Here is a 12,694-nt window from a genome sequence, read left to right as displayed (position 1 = left end):
CAGAGCTGATGGAGCCAGTGAGCTCGCGCTGACGGACAGAAGGAAGAGACACAATCCGCGCGCAGCCAGCGCGAGCCATGAGCGGACACACGGCGGTGAGGAGAGGAACTCAGATGTGACTCTACCGGACTCTGCTGTGAGTTTTATTCTCTTTCCATCCTTCTGTGGTCGCATCGGACCTCCTGTTTTATTATTATTTACTTATTTATTTATTTATTTATTTATTTTTAGAAATGAAAGCTCGCGGGATTCGTCTTTATGCAGATTTAATGGTCTTATTAATTATTAATTAAGTATGGCAGCGTTTAATCTACTTTTTTTTTAATATATATATAACAGTTATCTGTTTTACTTCAGAGTAGAGCTCTAGCTGAGACATGAACGGCTTCTTAGTGGATGGAAGATGTGCAGTAATGGCATAATAAAACAGGAAAAATGTCAAAGGTTTGTGATAAAATGAGGAAAAAGCTTTGGAGAAACGTCCACCATGTGCTAAGACATGCTCTAATTTCAGATCTAATTTTACTCTGTGTATGTGGGATTACACAATAACTTGTTTTTATTGTGCAACAAGGATTTGAGGAAGGCAATTAATGGACATTCGGCTGTACTTCTGCAGTGAACTCTTACCCAAATGGTTCCCTGTGATATTTTTTCCCCTCTTATTACTTATGGGACCCTTCCTTTCCACTCCTCTGCAGCGCACTGATTTATGTAATGTAGCTGGAATGAAAAGTGCTGCGCAGGGGGTGGAAATCTGGCTTACTGGGAGTCAAACAGATGAGGAGGCTTGTTTTAATCATTAGTCTCATGGTATCACTGACATGCAGCTTGTGCAGGAGAATCAGGGTTTTATTCTCCCAGGTATCGGCCAGCGTTCCCGTTGCACAGAGGTGTTTGCAACCGGGGCTCAAAGGCAATTCATTTTATTATTTACCCCATTTAATTGTATACATGTGGCCATTTCAAACTGCAATAAACCAGATCTCTACTGTTCTGTAAAGCACAGAATTACCTTCAAATAGCTCTGGGAGGTTGATCAGGTTGTTGATCAATAGCAATGACTCACAGATTATTTTACCAGATGCTGAGATTGTTTGCTCAAGTGCTGAGATGGAGCATGGCGCTACGAGCGAGAGGCAGCACCGAGCCAAGATTTGTTTCACCCTAAAATATTTGTTTGGCCTGGCAGCGTGCGTTCACCCCGATTTCACATCAGGAGAAGAAGAAAATAACAAAAGCATTTCTATTCGAGTGGGATTGTTGCTGACTTTGCAAAATGTAAACAAGTTTCAAAATATGTAATTTAGTTGCAAGTGAGAGCATGAACACTGAAGCTGGATCCACTGATCCTGCCAGAAGTTGTGAGGCTGAACTTTACGTGTTATTTATGAACTGGGTTTGTCAACACGTGTTTGCCATGTGGTAATAATGCAAAAATAAACAACAACACACACACACAAAAACAACAAGGGTGAAATCAGGCCACACTTGACAGTTAACGCTTGGAAACAGAAATGACAAACCAATCTCAGCTCGAGTTCTCCTCCCTCTGAAGCTTTTAATCATGTCAGCGTCTCTAAATTGGGACTTGTCTTCTTTTCATAGTTGATTAAAGGTTGACAGCTGGACTGCTCATCTCTCACCTTGGAAACAGCAGCTGACAAAATAAATTATATTTGTCATAACACAGTAAAGTGAGTAAGCGGATCCCAAGTTATTTTATGTTGTCTGACATTTTATCCTCCGACCAACACTTGTCATCAGCATTTCTGCGAGTAACTTCAATATTGACCTTAAAAATAGCTAAATGATGAAATAAGGTTGACTCGTGGTACAATTTCTTTTTCATTTTGTTGGGAGCTTTAAGCCACAGCTCCCGGCCTTCAACAGTCTCGTAAGTCATTATAACTTGGAAAAGGCTAGTGGCAGAACCTTTAATTAAAATAATTTTTTCTATCATCACTTGTGGATGTTTCACCCTGAACTCGTACGGCTGTGCCGAGCGCTCTCCAACCTCCTTTTAAATTCGACTTCTGCAAATCTTTGTGTTAACAAAAAATCTGAGGGGGAAAAAAGATCTAAATATCAGAGCAAAAGTATCTTGGCCGATGTGAGAAGGGCAGTATATCAGTAGGAAATGCACAGAGCTGATTAAAATTTACTTCAACATGTTGTGCTTTACATCCTAATTCACTGGAGGAGAAGATCATTATCATCCTCATCCTCATCACCCAGCAGCCAGTTAGCTGAGGTCAAACAGGCAAAGAGCCTAGCCTGGCTCTGGTTAAAGTTTTGCATAAAGAAGTTGCATGAAAGCATTTTTTTTTTTTTTTTTTTTTTGAGCAACATTTGGATGGAAATCAATCATTACTGTAATTCCCGGTGGCGACCAGTAGAGGTCATTTAACATCACCTCTGTGCTGCTAATGCCCCTTTAATACTGTGTTTACATGACACAAAGCACAGTGACCTGATGTATTTAATTAAAGGCTTGAAGTCAATGAAGAGCTCTGATCATATGGGACTTGTTAGCGTGTGTGTCAAGAAACAAATTTGCGTTCTCTTACATAAATATTTTTAGCCAAATCTCTAAGAAAACAGCCCGGAGTCTGAATTTGTCACATCCGATCTCTTGCTGGTTTGAGGTGTTGTTTTATGACAGCCGTGCCTGTGTTCATAGCACGCTGATGAAATGCTTCATCATTTGTTTTTCTCAGCTGCCCAGTCCCTGAATGCCTTTCACGGACATTAGCAGTGATTGCCCTACAAGCAGAGCTCATTTTGGTTTGGTTCAGAAATGTTATTCCTGGCCAGAGGTGCGTGCTCTTTTGCAACACCCAAGGGTGACACAGCTGGGTAATATGACCCTCTGAGAGTATTGGAGGTAACTGTTTCAACATTGTTTCTGGTGTGTTAACTGCAGGGCCAATGTCTTTTAAAACCATGTTTACTTGGTAAATTATTACAGCTAGCAGGATTTTTCCTTGTAGCGCGGCCCAGCAGATTAGTGGGATTATAAAAGTTACTTTTAATGCACTGAGGGTAGTTTATCTGTACACGAAGATGATAAACTCCAGATTTTTGCTCGGGGGTTATTCTCACATCTCACAGTACAAGAATGGAAAACAAATGTATTAAGGAAGTGTGTGTGTGTGTGTGTATGTGTTTAGCCTTCTCAATTTACATCTGAGTCCACATTTAGTTGCAGGCAGACCCTCCATTTCATATTCTTGGTATAGAATTAATTTACTTTGTTTGTATGAGCGATTGCATCCTCATGAAAGTGGTATCGGTGCAGAACGATGTCTTTCACAGCATTATTTGGTTGTAGTCCAGTCCAGGCCATGCAGCTGTCACTGCTTTATGTCTGATGGGTAGTTCAGTTTAAACCAGTGAATCACTCAGACCAATCTTTCAATATAATCCCTTCATGGATGCATTTAACCGATGATGGCGAGGTGAACCAGAAATGTGCAGAGTGAAATATGTGTAATATAATAGCTTGACTGTATATTACTTTTTCTATATGAACTCCAGAATAGGTGTTAATGGTTGAGTGCATTGTTGTTGTTGTGACTGGTACAATTTATTTGGAAGAGATTCTTTAGTCAAATAAGAGAATGGGTGCTTTAAAACGGCAAAAAAAACCCAAAAAGCAACATTCATTGTTCGTAGCGTTTTTAACGTATCCACACAGATCAGTCACTGTTCTGAGCCAGCTGCTGTGTCTTAAATCTGATATTTTCTACTTTGACAGGTTAATGTCTCCGATGAAATCTTAACGCTTTAATGTGTGTGCCCTGACGGCGTGTAGCACGTGTGGAAGTGCACAAACTGAGCTGCAGAGCTCTTCATTCGCATCTCGTTTCTTGGTGTTAGCAGTGTAGAATTGATTTGTGACCGAGATTCTTCAGAGAGTAAAGGGAACCCGTAGAGATGCTCATATTTCACCTTTCACATTAAACACATTCTTTTCATGTATTTGTAATGTAAAAAAAAAAAAAAAAAAAAGACAACGCAGCAGAACCCAACCTTATAAAACTGTTGTTTTTTTTGCTCCTTAAAAGTTTATAGTGTGGAAATGAAGACACAAGGCTTTTATAAAGGATAACACAATAAAGCCTAATTGGTTTCCAGGTCCACTATGAGGTCCTCAGTGGGAGGCTGGAGATGCAGCAGCCAGAGAGCAGCAGAGTTTGAATTAAATCAGTTCAGCAGTGATATTGCAGCATACGTGCTGCTAAATAAACTCAACAACAAAGAAGGATTGTCTCAGAAAAATTAGATTATTATTATGACATGTTGAGAGGATACTTCTTACGGTAGCAGCATCACGTACTTCTCTTGCATTAGTTTATGTTGGGACTCGTACACTTAAGAGAGAACCAGACTCAATGTAGAGCGAGTTGTTGCTATAAAGTTTAAATATTATTTCTGGGAGTCACCTAAGACTAACATACAGGCAAGACAAATAGAGCAGTTAAATTGAAAAGATCTGTCAAGATTGATGATGCTTTGCAGGCTCAGTAAAGCAGACGTCCACACGGCTTCGCTCGCTCCCAGAGGAAAATTAATTTACATTTCAAAGATTGAGAACAGAAATCTCTGAGGATTTTCGAGGTGTGGGTGGAAACACAGACTTTTTTAACATGAGCTAAAATGTGACTTTACAGTGATTGCTGGTCTGTGCTGCTTTGGCCTGAATACATGTTGTAAAGTTACAACCACAACCTGCACCAAGGGTGTGTTTACAGTATTAGCTAATTTTCTAATACAAATTTTTCCCCTTCTTTCTTACTGTACTCTCTTGGCTTCATCTGCTCCCCACCCGTCCCAAATGTATTTGCAATTTGATCCCAGAAATTTCACAGTCCTGTGGAGAAAACTATTGTTATATTCTAGTTGTGGTCTGGCTCAAAAATCTGGGCTCTCTACATCTGCAGTCTCTCTGGATCCCCTCCCCCTTTTTATAGCTCCACTTCCTGCCTGTACAACAAACTTAATCATCAAGTAAACACATTTTCAACATCATCGGCCATTAAGTGTTCATAATGCAATTCAATCTTTGTTTTTCATGTCGCCGGCATGAGATACAAAGCCATTTAAGTCCCTGAAGCTGATAGTTTGCCTATTCAGAAGTGCATGTTGGATTTCAGTTTTATTTGCCCCCAGAGAGGCATTGAACAAGGCATGATGGTAGGCATAAAAACCCACAACACACACACGCAAAGACACAAAACAATGTGAGACAAAACTGGCGTTTACATTGGACAGAGTGTAAATAAGCGCCATTATCTTCACAGACTTCCAGGCAGAACAACCATAAACACTTTTCTTGTTATGCAATGTGGTTAGAAAACACGTCGCACAAACTTCTGATTGAGCACAAATCAACCCTGAAAGCAGATCACTGTGTCACTGTGCCAGAACACTTTGGCACAGCAGAACAAGTTCACGGTTTGTGCCGCAAATCTCCTTTTGGTGCAAATGAAAATGAGTCCAATTTGTGTGACATCATTAGTAACATATTAGATGATTCAATCGGTGATGAGCTTTCTGAGCCTGTTTATACTTGCATCCAATCAAAAGTCCTCCAAAAGGCATTTAGGATGGATTGAAATCAAATTACTTGCTGGATTGAAGCTCATTCTATCCCAGATGTTGAAAAAGGTTAAAACACGTCTGTCGTCTGTGGAAATAGCTCCTCAGTGTCTGATCTTCTCAACACATCTGCGCGCTCTCTCTCTCTCGCTCATCTGTCTTTGCGATAACCGCAGATCAAATGACACCTAAACCAGTACTCATGTCTCATCAAAGCAGGAATAAGCCAAACTACTCCATCTGTGTCTAGACATACGAGCGACGCTGGGCTGCCGTGGAGTTTCATCAGATCCCCGGTCAGTTCGATGACTGAACGGATGATGGCGTTTTTCTCATGGTTGAGCGAATAAATACGCTTCATTCAAGTGTTTATGTGTTGTCGTTAGCTAACGCTGGCAAAACTGTTGTTGTTGTAAATAAACTGCTGAAGTGCAGTAACCAGGTTTCTGGCAGTAACCGCATTTCTGGCAGCAGCCGAACAGCTTGGCTCAGTCCGAATGTCTGGACCTCGCTGCTGACTCGCTGATTTATCAGGTACAGTCTGAGGAAGTCCATTAGTGCTGAGGATCGTCCAAATCCGCTCTACGATGGCTTCACCAGACACGATCCATCCGTACTGATATAGATATGATGCTGTAAAAATATAATATATGGACTCCGTTTGAAGCCGATTGCTCTTTGTTAATTTTTGCTATGTAATCTGGAAAAAGAAGACACAGAAGCTCTGATGTTGCCTCAGTAGCTTTAGTTATATGAACTGATCTGTTAAATCAGAAAAGGAACATTTGAAAAAGTTTCATGCCTGGCTCTTTGAGGGCCCATGGTGTGGTCCTGTTTACTTACTACTCACTACGATGCCGCTATCTTCTTGTTCTTGTTGTGAAAAATTCGCTTTCCCATGACATCATATGGACAAGTGCGACGTGAAGAGCTGGAAAGTGTTGGTTGGTATAGTCTTGGCTAATCTACTGGCTAAAATAGTCATGAGTCACTGAGCACAGGCTATAAAAACCACGAGATGTAAAACATAATCTATTTTCACAAGGTTTCTCTGACCAAATACCACCCAAAATTTGTCTGGAGAGACGCGTTGGAGTCAGTCGGCACCCACCACACCAGACCCTGCCCATCGGTGAAGGGCTTTAACAGGCGGCTTGTGAAGCTGCTCCTATTTCAAGACGCTGGCAGGCCGGTGGAGTCCCAAGTCGAGCCTACAGGCTGCCTCTGCTGTTCTATCTGATTCACGGGCTTCGCTCACACTGTCTTGTGGTTTGGACGGAGCAACTGTCATTTCAGTGGAATTTCCTGCCATCTGTACTCAGTCAGAGTTTCTCACAGATTCACACCTGCTTGTAAATGTTTGGGTCTTTCAGGGAGGAGAGGCTGACGGGATAGGTGAGCGCCGAGCCACGACATCGCCGTTTCTTTAGAGGGTAGAAATAATGACGGAAAGTGCTTTTTGTATTTTAACACCGAGTTTAGAGAATTACTGAAACACATGCACATATTCTGAAACTGATAAGTCACTTACTGCATTCCTGTGGCAATTATATTTAGAGCTTAAAAATACTCTGTTATCAGGGCAGCTATTAATATCATGAGTTCAGTTCCCTGGAGGCCTTTAAAAATCTTGAATCTTTCTTTCTTACATGTTGTAGAGAAACGACAATCCATCCAACTCTCCTGTTTATGTGGATCCATTGCTTTGTTGTTTTACACATAGTCATACTGGAGCGCACTGACGAAATGTGATTTGAACGCCAATAAATGTGTGTCACTATTTCTTAGTGAGTCATTAAAACAAGTCTTAAAACTTTTAAATAGGTAAACAGCAGAAGCTCTGGTTAGTTCCTAAATCTTACTGAAACTGAAATCTTGGTAACCAACCGATCGAGGCAGATGGCCGCCCCCCCCGAGCCCGGTTCTGCCCGAGGTTTCTGCATCTTAAAAGAAGTTTTTCCTTGCCACTGTCGGCAAATGTTTGCTCTTGGAGGGATCTGTTGGATCTGTCCTTAAAAACTCCATAAAGAGTTTGGTCTGGGCCTGTTCTATGTGTAAAGTGCTTTGATGTAACTTTGTTATGATCTGGCGCTATAGAAATAAATTTGATTTGATTTTGGTGTACTGGGAAACAACCACGTTCCCTTTATTACCAAGAATTAGATGAGAACATTAAATCTGAAACTACAGCCATAAATAAATAGTAAACAGAACAATATCTTTCTCCAGAAAGGAAATACTCAAGTGACTCAAAAGTGTGTATGTGTGTGTGTCAAATTTAAACAGCGGGGGGGTCACCTGATGGCCATGAGGGGTTAACATACAATGTACGTTTTTTGGTGAACTTTATTTTACCAGATAAAATGTTTGAGAGCTGATTCTCATTTACAAACATGCTATTTGGGGTGTTAATGGGGCACCAGAAGAAGAACCCCGAGAATCACTGTCTGAAGTCAGTCGCTCTTAAAAGCTTGTACTTAGATTAAACGCCTGAATTGTGATTCCAACAGACCGTTATTTTGTGCAACACGAGACTCTTATTCACCTGTTCCTACTGAGTTTACTTTGACCCCGAAGAGCCAAAGAATTTCTCAGCACAGAGTAGCCGAGTTGGGAGCGTTTGACATCAGCGATACGAAATACAAATCAAATTTGTCGAAATATCTGAAGAAATGCACCGTGACAGTTTGACAAAGTCTTCCAGTACACGGGGTCACGGCACGCGGCGAGCCAACAGCGTGAATTCAGGACTTTACTGTAAGTCATTTCAAGTTTGAAGCAGCTGTAAGAGGAGTCTACTGCATGCTTTTAACAGTTCAGTCACTTTTCTGACGCTGATATTTTAACTTCTAGGTAGCTGAAGGCTCATGGTAATAAAACTGGGCCATTAAATTGAAACCTCGTTAACATTAACTTACAATGTGACCTGTGAGCAATCACCGGCTGGATGAATTCACAACTTGGATCGGTGGGGGTGAATACCGTTTGGTTTCTTCCCCCATGATGTGATTGAATGAATATGCTTTTGAGTTTGAGAGAGCAGGAATTTAGCATGTGGTGCCTTTTGAAGGATTGTCCAGGGTAATTATTGTTTTCACAAAGCCAGAGCTGATCAGATTCAATCACTTATCTATTTAAGAGTCATGCCAAAGACTTCTAACGCTTCGGTATTCGGGTTTGATTTGGATCGCGGACTGATTTTCCCCAGAATGGACCGTTCTCTGAGGACCCGAACGCTCCAGGTAAACCTTGGCCTCGAAGGTATTTGTAATGAAATCAACACTCCACTGGATTTTTTTGGCTTTGGCAAAAACAGAAAATGCAAAGCAGTGAGCTTTGCCTTTTTACCATCTGCATCCTCTCAGCCCCCTCCAGCTGGAGGATCGGTATAACTGGAGATGGAGGAGTAATCACTGCTTCTGGTGGTGTGCTCTGCTTCATGCATTCCTCATTACAGTTTTAAGCTGTGTTTCCACAGTCATCAGCGGTGTTGTCACCTGGACCGGCCTCTTCTTCGGGCAGAGTATCAAGCCTTAGCGACTGTGTCTTCTTCTTCTTCTTCACTGTTGAATTTGAACAGCAGCTCGAACGCCTGTGACTTGCTGTCCGCTGTTCGCTCACTTGGACGGTGCAGAGATTTGCGCTTGTTTGGTTGGGGAAAAAAAACAAAAAAACAAAAACCTTTTGATTCCTTTTTTCCGTGCTCGCCTTCTGCAGACTTGGCTGCAGGAGACTGAGCCGCCGGACTGGCACGCTGAGCTGTCAGGTTCAGAAACAAGGTGGCAGCTTCATCGGTGGAGTATCCAGACTCCTGGCACGGCCTCTCTGTCCGCAGGTGTCGGCGCTGAGCTCCAGGTCTTTGAAGTATTAATGACTTAAGGTCTTAACGTAGACCTTCATTAAGGTGAACCTCATGATCCCAGTCTGAGTTTTAGTTTGACTTATTTCAGTTTCTTTTAACTTGTAGTGTTCTATTATTAGTATTAATAAACAGCGTGCGCTTCATTATGATGCGGTGACTTCAGGCAGCAATCGGAAACATAACTAATTGCAGTAGTCTTGCTCCAATTAGCGTGAAATTGATACAGGCGTTTGTGTTAATACGTGATTCGTTGTGTACTACTGACCACAGCTTGGAGTTGTTGAGTCAGTTCAGCATTAGCGGTCCACATTAATTAGAGTTCATTTTGGTTTTGGGACATAGAGGGGGAAGGCGTATCGTTCACATTGTCGGTGGCAGGTCAGCAGCTTCAGGTTGGGCCTCTTCCCTCAGTGTACATAAATGTTTCAGTGAGCTCCGGCTTATGGCCGTCTTGTTTGAGTTTCTCAGCTGAAGTCATTCGGCAGCTCGTAAAGCCACTAAATTTCTGCAGCGGTCAAAGGCAGAACGAAAACAGAGCCCGCCGCTCAGCTGCTGTGCATTTTCATCATTACATGCGAAGTACATCATGTTATTGGAGGGACGAGCGTTTCTGGATGTTGCACAACAGTCAGGCCTTGATTGAGCGTCTTAGTTCGAATCCATCTGCTCAGCACTCTCTGATCAGAAGACATTTATCTTTTTTTTTTACATTTATTATTCATTCTTCACTGTGAAAGAGCTCATTTTTTATTTTTACTATACAGGTAAAATAGGAGTTATTAAATTAAACAGGAGTCCCAGAGGCACTAAATGTGTAATCTGATTCATATCATTATCTCATCTGAGTCTTGAGTCTGTGAATTAATGCCACACCCTGTGGCTAAAGCTGTTCAACCAAACTGTATATGCTGATCGAATGTATCTTCAACCAGATAAAAAAAAAAAACAAAACAAAAATAAAATCAACTTGTGCAGAAAGTCTGAGTTAATGAAATCCATGAAAGGTGTGGCTGCATGGTCAGCGGTTCAACCAGCCGAGGCCTGTTCTCCACACTTTCCCTCCAGTTTCTTCCAGATATGACATACTAAATATATTTTTTGTCTTTATATGTCCTACGAGAGCCTAGCAACCTGCCCAGAGTTTAATGTGCCCTCACACTATGTCAGCTGGTAAAAATGGATGTTTGGATAATGAATGACTCAGTGTTAAAATGGGAAAGTACAGCGTATTCAAGCACAGGGGGAAAAAGAAAGAAAGAAAAAAAAAAAGCAGCCCAAAAGTGTTTTGGCCCCTTTAAAGCTTTGTTTACAGAGAGAGATAAAGTGATATATAAAATAAAATAAATTAACATCACAATAACTGGGTGCTGCTTAATCCAGGAAAATGAAAAAGTCTATATTTTCAAGGAATATCTAAATATTGGTGTTCTTTGGAAAGACTTTGGAGCAGTTGTCTAATATCCTGGAGAAATGGTGATGACTTTTTAATCATGCCTGGGAAAATGATAAAAGCCAAACTCATGATGTTCAACTGCACAGTGTTCATATGTGCTGTGAAAATGTGTTTAACTTTAGGAATCGAAAGCAGGTGGCTGCTAGTATGCACTTTCAATTTCCTTTGGACAAATAAAGGTTACCGACCTGAGAGTAAAGTAAATTAGGATTTATTATCGCACCCCGAGCTTACAAAATTGGGTTTGCAGGATTAACCCTTTCTGGAAAACGGAGGCCCTGAGACGCACATCATTGAGAGTAGTGTAAACTCTGAGCCTCCTGCCAACTTTCTGTGTTACTGGGATACTGCGCTCTCATGTCCTTTATGAAAAACACAAGCGACAGTTGTGAAACTAGTTGCGTCATTTAGATGCTTTCTTTTATACACAGCCAGCCACATCCATGAGATTTCTTCCTCTTGCAAACATATATTGTCACAACCTGAGATATAAACAGCACCTGTGTGTTTTCCTCCCCACAAACACTGACTCTTGACAGAAACATCCTGCCTCAACAGGATGCAGAAAATCTCGCCCATGCATTTATTATGTCTAGACTGGATTACAGTAATTCATCTATCAGGATGCTCTCGAATCAGAACGCTGCTGCACGAATATCAACAGGAACTAAAAAAAAAAAAGACCACATCTCTTCATTGGCTCCCGGTAAAATTCAGAATAGAATTCAAAATCAAAGCTCTTAATGAGCTTCGTTGGGAGGTCGCAGTGTGGATGTAGGTTTAGTTGTGGTTCATAGAGCCTCCTAAATCTAGAGGCAGCTCTTTCAGCTATCCGGCTCCTCTTCTTTGGAACCAACTCCCAGTATCTGCTTCGGCTTTCAAGATCAGGCTTGAAGCCTTCCTCTATGACAACTACAGTTAAAAATGTAGGTTTAATTACAGTGTTTCCTTTAGTCGTGCTGCTATAGGCCTGAACTGAATCTTTCGTGTATGTTTTGTTTGCATTTTCATGGCATCTTCTCCTGTTCTCGTTCTCTCTCCATCCCTCCATCCCTCACTGTGTCTCTAACCGCCTCTGCTCCTCTAGACCCAGCCAGTCAAGGCAAATGGCCGAGCCCAGTTCTGCCCAAAGTTTCTGGCTCTTAAAGGAAGTTTTTCCTTGACGCTGTCGTGCTTGCTCACGGGGGGATCTGTTGGGTCTCTTTAACAACTCCTTAAGGAGTTTGGTCTGGACCTGCTCTATGTGCAGAGTGAGAGCTTTGTTATGATTTGGCGCTATAGAAATAAATCTGATTTGATTAGATTTCTCAAAAGACTCGTTTAATTTTTCTAAAAAAGTCCTAAAAAAGCAACATCAGGCTTTTAAATCAGAGCTCAGACTTACCTTTGAATGAGTGATGCTACTTCCATGTGGTTCAGTAATCTTATTTTGTTAAGAAATAGCAATGACCTGACATACATGCGATGAAATACGATGAGCTTAACAAGTTTTTATGATCACTTCAGACAAGGAATCTTTGCAGAAAGTGTCAACAGGTTTAGTACCCGGAGACAGACCTGTAAAATACATCAAACTTTTGCATGCCTATTTCAAATTCTTCACTCGAACACGCGACATTGTAGATATGACGACAGCGTCAGCCGAACGGTTACCTGCTGATGTGGAGCAACGTTAGCTTTCATTTCCAGTTGCGCTCGCGTCCGCCTGATGAATTCAAGACTCCCTCCCCTTCGAGCTCTGCGATTGGTCTCCACCAAGTGCTGAAGAAAAATAT

The 12,694-nt window shown here is 41.5% G+C and overlaps 1 protein-coding gene across 1 annotated transcript in view; it reads left to right on the top strand.

The window, feature by feature from the left end:
• The first annotated feature begins 17 nt into the window (after nt 1-17).
• Nucleotides 18-12,694, top strand: part of glis1a (GLIS family zinc finger 1a) — a 38,830-nt gene continuing 26,153 nt past the window's right edge. Inside the window, exon 1 of the mRNA XM_029524848.1 lies at nt 18-136. The gene's annotated coding sequence lies outside the window, so the exon portion shown is untranslated. The remainder of the gene's footprint in view (nt 137-12,694) is intronic.

Source organism: Echeneis naucrates, chromosome 17 (genome assembly GCF_900963305.1).
Source record: "Echeneis naucrates chromosome 17, fEcheNa1.1, whole genome shotgun sequence".
NCBI lineage: Eukaryota > Metazoa > Chordata > Actinopteri > Carangiformes > Echeneidae > Echeneis > Echeneis naucrates.
This window is presented reverse-complemented; position numbering and strand designations above follow the sequence as displayed.